The sequence below is a fragment of the Rhodnius prolixus genome, unplaced genomic scaffold (genome assembly GCF_049639745.1).
Source record: "Rhodnius prolixus isolate KJV_2025 unplaced genomic scaffold, Rpr scaffold_1, whole genome shotgun sequence".
In the NCBI taxonomy this organism is placed as follows: Eukaryota; Metazoa; Arthropoda; class Insecta; order Hemiptera; family Reduviidae; genus Rhodnius; species Rhodnius prolixus.
In genome coordinates, this window is record NW_027411581.1 from 27,806,609 (window position 1) to 27,812,569 (window position 5,961).

Genomic DNA, 5,961 nt, shown 5'->3' on the forward strand with positions numbered 1-5,961 from the left:
CTCTCCAACATCAGACCCAGCCAGACACCCTGTTCAACTTCTCTAGAATATCTCCCTCTAGGGAGGCAAAGAGTTGAAATGATACTAAAATGTATAACCTTACCGAACAGTCTTTATTGTGACACACATTACACTTGGAACAAATAAAGATACAGTGAATATCACTGACTATGAGATAGAGTCAGAAATAAATATCCTACCATCTACCATTTAATTCTATAACATATGGACCATAAATATTTATAGGTGACTTTCATTACGAAATTGTTATTAATTATTTAAATGAAATATTCCAAACTAACCTGTGTATTTCAAAATCAGCTTCAGTACTTCTAAAATGTTGGAGTTCCGCTCTTTATTTCCATATGAAAGGAGGAGAGAACCATGTTTCCGAAGAAGTAGCAAAGATATAGCAGATAGATATCCCATCTGGGATGCTGGGCCATTATGGGAGGTTCTTGGAAGATCGTTGGACATCCGACATATGCGCTCAGTGCTGTTCCGAAGCATGGATTCCCTTCCACCTGCGGTCCAATGATACTTTGGGCTGGAGAGGTAGTTGTCTAATCATACGAGTTCTTCCCAATAGGCTCTGCTGCTCAAGGTGAACGACACTCCTATCAGCAGTCCCGCTAGTAGCTACTCGCGTTAGGCTCACGCTAATGCCCATGCTGACTTAAGGCAAGATTGGTCAGTGTTCAGACCTAGAAGTTTGAATTTGAAGATGTTTTCACCTTCTTGCCAGCAAGTCGTCCACACCCAAACAGTTGGCGAAACTGTGGAAGAGAAGGGGAGATTTTCACCCAAGCATCGTCTCCACTATAAGAGTCGTCTAGCGTCAGTGTTTGCGGTCACCTAGCTATTATTACGCTAGTATCATTCACGATTATCACTAGTTGCCAGTGCCTTGATTCTATGATTAGAATAAGCCTTTCCGTCCGGATTTTGAGTATGAACCCAAGTGAGAGTGCGTACACATTCAGTGAGAAAACGTCAAACGGAACTTAAAGGTTAGACGCACTATGCTAATTAAAAGACAGTTAAATGAATTTATCAATCGAGTTTATAGAAACAGACAAATTGAAAAACTTATCCAGTTCAAAAATGGATCTCCGACTGCATAGACGGAGTAGGAAGAGCAGAATTTATGAACAAAATGGATTTGCGTAAGGGGTTCTAGCAAGTTCCTTTGACGGACAAGGCGAAGTGCTTGTCAGCATTTGCCACACCTAGTGGATTTTTCCAGTGCAAAGTCATCCTTTGAATTTTCATACCTTTTGACATGAAGAATTCTCCAGTTACATTTCTACGCCTAGTAAATTTAATAATTCATTAGTTGACTGGCTGCAAATGCTACATAGATGATGTATTGGTGGAAAGACCATCTAAGAGGAATCCAAGAAATATTTAATAGAATTTCTCTAGCCAATCTTACGATTAACTTGGCCAAGTATGAGTTTGGGTGTGCACAAATAATGTTCCTTGGACACATCATAGGTCATCGTCAAATAAGAGGGGATTAAGGCAACACTCTCAACAGGACCAGTGTTATCAGCGCCACAATTTGGAATACAATTCAAGTTAGCAGAGGGATGCAAGCGATACGAGGGCTGCAGCTGTGCTCTTACAAGAAGATGCCAACGGTGTTGATCATGCAATTTGCTCCTATTCCTAGGCATAATAATAATTCTCTAGGCATCAACGAAATTACTCAACAATTGAGAAAGAATGTCTGTCACTGATATTAGCGTTTCAACACTTCGAAGTGTACGTAAACTCATCCAGTGAACTTTGATATTAACTGACCTCGACTCCCTTCAGTTTATTGGAAAGATGAAGAATAATTAAATTGGTTGCTCAGGTGGTATGTTTTATGTCTTTGTAAAATAGGAAATTTTGATCTATTTTAAATCTATTCAAACACATTTCATAGCAAATGTGAAACAAAAACTATAAATACACAAAAATTATTACATATTTTGAACCAGCAATACATTATTTTTAAAAATAATTTTCTATACTACTCGGTATCAACAGCAATTATCGACATATCTAAAAGCTCCGATCGATTCATAATAAAAATGCTTGTAAACATGCAGTCAACTTATTTAGTCTGCAGACTTGTGGTGCCGTGTAAATTTAGTTTGATTGACAGTGTTGTTTCGGCATCTTTTGTGATCCTAGTGCTACATTTTAATTATAAATAAAAGTGCCCCTTCTGAAGAAAAAAATGAATGAAAACTCGAAAAGGAAAATAGAATCGGAGAAAAGTGTTTTTAATACTGAGTGGACAAGTAAGTACTTTTTTACAGTTTTCAACAAAATATGTCTTGTATGCCATGAAAGAATTTCCGTACTAAAGGAATATAATCTTCGAAGACACTTTGAGTCTAAACATCCTAGTTTCTCAGAGTTGGATCAAAATGAAAGAATGCTTGAGAAGCAGAGAAATTATCAAAAAGCCTTGTTAAAGAGCAAAATTTAAAAAAAAAGCAGTGAAAATGAGATTTCTACAAGAATAAGCTTTCAGCTTTCAAAGGAAATTGCCACAGCTGGTTAACCATTTAACGAAGGCGAGTTTGTAAAGAAGTGTATGTTGATTGCTGTGTCTCAATTGGGTCCCGAAAAACTAGATCTATTTAATAATATTGTGGCGGTCCGCTGTTGTCACGAGACTGCCTCGGGCTCGGTGGAGGCGAAAATGTGTTTTTTAGTTGTTTTATTTTTATCTAATTTTATTTTATTCATTTAAATTATATACACATGTTTTTTTTGTCTTTAATACATATGTAAGATTTTATTAAAGACCAGTACCTTTTAAAAAGTAACCCAAAATTGTATGTACTAAGATACGAAGAATACATTGTTAAAGGTACATATTTGTGGTAGAAAAATACAGAGAACGTTTGCTTTAATACTGTTCTTATTTTAACTCATAACCACAATATCTGTTTATCACGTATGACGGTGCAGAGAAGGTTAAGTGATATTTCTAAAAATCTCCAAAGTCAATTGGTCCAGAAAGGTCATAAGTTCTGCTTTTATTCTCTCGTGATGGATGAAAGCACAGATGTAGGAGATACAGCTCAGCTTCTCATCTTTACTAGAGGGAAAATTTTGAAATCACCGAAGAACTCGCTGGAATGTGCTCAATGTCAGGGCGGACAACCGGAGAAGACCTTTTTAGTGAAATGACAAACTGCTTGAAGGGCAAATTGAAATTAGAGCTTGACAATTTAGTGGCAATTTGTACCGATGGTGCTCGGAATTTTGTTGGAATTAATAATGGTGCTTTGGCTCGACTTGAGAAATTTTCTGCAAAAAAGATAATCAAGTGTACTTAGTCAGTACAATAATTGTTATACTGATGAACACTGGAAAGCATCAAAGCGCGTGCTAAGATATCTAAAAGGGACCAAAAATGCCTATGTTATTCTAAAAGCAACACCAATTTAATTGGATATGTAGATGCAGATTGGGTAATGATAAACAAGACCGCAGATCTTACACTGGTCTCGTATTCAAACTTGGTGGAAGTACCGTAACGTGAGAAAGTAGAAAACAACAAACAGTGGCCCTGTCAAGCACTGAAGCGGAATACTTAGCGTTGAGCGATGGCGCGAAAGAAGGCAAATATATTGTTACGTATTTCTAGAATTTAAGGGGAGTTGTAATGCAGCGAAATACGTAACTATTTGAGTGACAGTCTTGATTTGACAGAGGCACCTCCCATCAAAAAAGAGACTTACAATTTTGGTCACCTAGAGCACTGTTGTACCGTTCTAGCCTCAACACAGGGTATCAGTTTCTCTTTCTACTCACCTAGCTAAGTGGCAGGGCCCCAGTAGTTGTAACCATTATAACCTCAAGTTCCGCGCTTCTCTTTTTTTCTTTTTTCCTTTTTCTTGAGCTCGTGTGTGACGCATAACCAGACCGCCTTTTTCGTTCTTAGTGAACATCTCACACAAATCCGGTTATATTTTGTGAATCATCTTGTGAAGTTGTACAGTTATAATCTAATAACATTTTCTGGTGTAAACAAGTTCGGCGGCGTATAATTGAATTGCAGGATTCTAGTTCTATTTTTACGCCATTCAGTTGCTGCCTCACGTGGGTAATCCTCTCAACAGTCTGGTAAACCTTTAATTTACAGTCCCACACTTAGTAAGAGCTGGTTCAGCAGTGATCATAGAAGTCACCACTCTAAATAGAGTCAAATCAGGCGGATGCCCGTGACGTATATTAACATCTTCTACATTCAGAGTAAGATAAATTTCCTATTCTTTCCTCTCCTTTATATCTCTGCTCTACGCCTTGTTAGGTGTTAATATGAGTCTGCCGAAGCCGTTTAAGCGATTATTGCAATCGCCCTGAAGGTAATTTTTCATATTCTTTTCTCTGGTTTCAATACCTTCAGTATCAGCTCAACAGTTATTTTGTTACTAATCGTTTATCTAATTCGAAGCTAAGTGACTATTCACTGCAAGCTCCACTTGTACAGTCTGGAGAGACGGAGTCTCTACCCTGGATAGAACGACTTCTAACCAACCGAGGTGTACGGAACTATAATAAATTCAAGGCAAGTGTACGCCTCTTAACCTTCTTACTAGCCCTTCTAGTGCTCTTATATTTTCTCTCAACCGAGGTTGAGACTATACAGCTTCGTCTGTCACCTGCACATTGCCTAAATCGTTATTCTTGTGCCAACAGTTTTGCAGCCTCGCTGCTGGTCCTCCGTCGGATGTGAGATCATCCTTCATCAGCAACCCGTGGACAGCTCTGGAAGGGATTGCCTGCCCTTCAGGCAATCAGAGGAGTTCCCAGGGCATACCCACTAGTCAGTGTGCGTTTTCGGGCTCGGACGTGAGGCGGAAGAACTGGGCAGGTGCTTTGTTCAACAATAAACTTATTATTATTTTGATCAGGTGCCTTTTCTGTCTTGTTGCCCCACCTTTCTATCTCTTACCGCAAGACCTGCCTATGGCTCCGTACGGAGTTCCTGCAGTGGTCTAACTATTCCCGGAAACCATCTAGTGGTGCCGGATGAGCTCTACCGAGCAAGCAAATACGTAACATATATAAAAGCCCTACTATTGGAATTAATTGGAAAGAATGAACCTGTTGTCATATACAATGATAATCAATCAGCTCAAAAATTATCCAGAAAATCATATTTTAAATAAAAGAACTAAACATATTGACATCAGATATCATTTTGTCAGGGAAGCAGTCGAAGAGGGTATCATTCTGTTGTGATATTTGCCAACTGAAGATAAGATTGCAGACATAATGACTTAAAAAACCCTTCCTGGTCCAAAGCACAGCAAGTACTTAAAACTCCTGGGATTGAAGTATGAAGATACTTATGATACTTAAGGTCGCATTAAGGGAGAGTGAAGGACTATAATGCAATACCTTTTTCATTTGTAAACACGTGCCTAGCACTTTTTACTTGTATTTCAAATATATAGTTTTACTTTGGTTGACAATTGTTTGTCAGAAGAAATCCTCAACCACACTCTGCCCACAATAAAATTAAATGTAATAATAGACAATTAACTGAAGATTAAAGCTGTTTATGACAGTGCTTCTAATCTAAGTTCACTGAACCAGAAAGTTGTTGATATTCTTAAATCAAGTATTATAAAACACAATAATCTTTTCAAAACAATTAATGGATTCAACTTCTGTTCTGCCCGGGCAAATATTGTTTTGAAAATCGGAAATTCAACTAATACTTCGAGTATTCATGCAGAAAAAGAATAACCAATTTTCTCATGATATTGTGTCAGGACTGGACGCCATCAAAAAAATTTAAACTTATTCAGGATGAAAATTTGACTATATTACAAATTGATGGTAAATTGCTGAAATTAGATGACACTGAGAAAATGAATACGCAAGAAAGATTAGAAGACAATGTGAATACCTATCAGCTTATAGATGTAGATGGATTTCACA

General features: G+C 37.7%; 1 long non-coding RNA gene across 1 annotated transcript; it reads left to right on the plus strand.

The window, feature by feature from the left end:
- The first annotated feature begins 2,835 nt into the window (after nt 1–2,835).
- Nucleotides 2,836–5,161, plus strand: LOC141448081 (uncharacterized). The gene is made up of 2 exons (XR_012454841.1): nt 2,836–4,579; nt 4,711–5,161. It is a non-coding gene; the product is annotated as an uncharacterized lncRNA (long non-coding RNA).
- Nucleotides 5,162–5,961: the final 800 nt, after the last annotated feature.